Source organism: Pygoscelis adeliae, unplaced genomic scaffold (assembly GCF_000699105.1).
Source record: "Pygoscelis adeliae isolate BGI_AS28 unplaced genomic scaffold, ASM69910v1 Scaffold186, whole genome shotgun sequence".
Classification (NCBI taxonomy): domain Eukaryota; kingdom Metazoa; phylum Chordata; class Aves; order Sphenisciformes; family Spheniscidae; genus Pygoscelis; species Pygoscelis adeliae.
The window spans coordinates 3,696,501-3,697,472 of NW_008825071.1; the positions used below are offsets into that span (position 1 = coordinate 3,696,501).

General features: G+C 40.9%; 1 protein-coding gene across 1 annotated transcript in view; it reads right to left on the reverse strand.

The window, feature by feature from the left end:
- Positions 1-972, reverse strand: part of EEF1E1 (eukaryotic translation elongation factor 1 epsilon 1) — an 18,673-nt gene that overhangs the window by 16,374 nt on the left and 1,327 nt on the right. The window lies entirely within an intron of this gene.

Sequence of the window (972 nt, forward strand, 5' to 3'; positions counted from 1 at the left end):
CTAAGAGTCAGAAATGAAGTGAATGAATTGAAACTCACTGCAACAGACTAAGCCCATTCAGTCATTTATGACATCAAATGACAAAAGAGAAACTGATTAAAATGCATTACTTTACAGGTTTTTTTAAGTGTCTGACCACACAGAGGCCTGTGTTCAGATTTAATTAACATAAGATGCAAGCTGAAAGCATAATGTTCACCTTGCAGTTGTACCAAGAGTCTTCGACTACTATTCAATTTTTCCATTGAACATGCAGGCAGAAAAACTACAGACAGATCTAGTTACTTGATTTTTCAGACTTACGGTTTACAGTAATAGCATTAAAATACCAGTTGGGTTGTTAAATAATCAAGCAAGCTTTTCCAACCAAAGAATAGATATATTGCTATTCAGGACTCTAATCATAAACAGTAAATAAAGTCAAGAGAAAAACATGCAAAAACCTAAAGCAACCGCATAGCTTCTTTTCTCTGTCGTTCTTCTCCAACAGAATCATGTGAAGGCCCTCACACATTTGGACACCCTCCGCCCCACATTACATTTTTCATGCCTCAGGTGTCTCTTAAACCACAGAACTTAATGTTTCCATAAGAACTTCAAAATGTCAAGGCATCTACTTTAAAAGAGCAAAATACTTAAGAGCAACAGTTCTTTATTACAGACATATTTCTGATCTTAACAACGTATCTTTTTCACATAATTTAACCACACCAGCACAGGTGTAACTTGCACTGACACCAGGAAAACGCAGGGAGAAGGAGAGTGGTGTAAGAACAAGTACATTTTAAGCCGACATCCCTCCAACGACACACGATAACCCTTCTGCAGGCAGAGGGAAGAGGTTTCCAGGACCTACGAGTAGGTAGCGAGGCCCTACGGCCACAACTTAAGGCGGGTGGCGAAGGACGGGGTCGAAGGAGAAACGGTGAAGCCCCGTGCTCAAGGGGAAGAGCTGACCGTGCGGGGATGAGC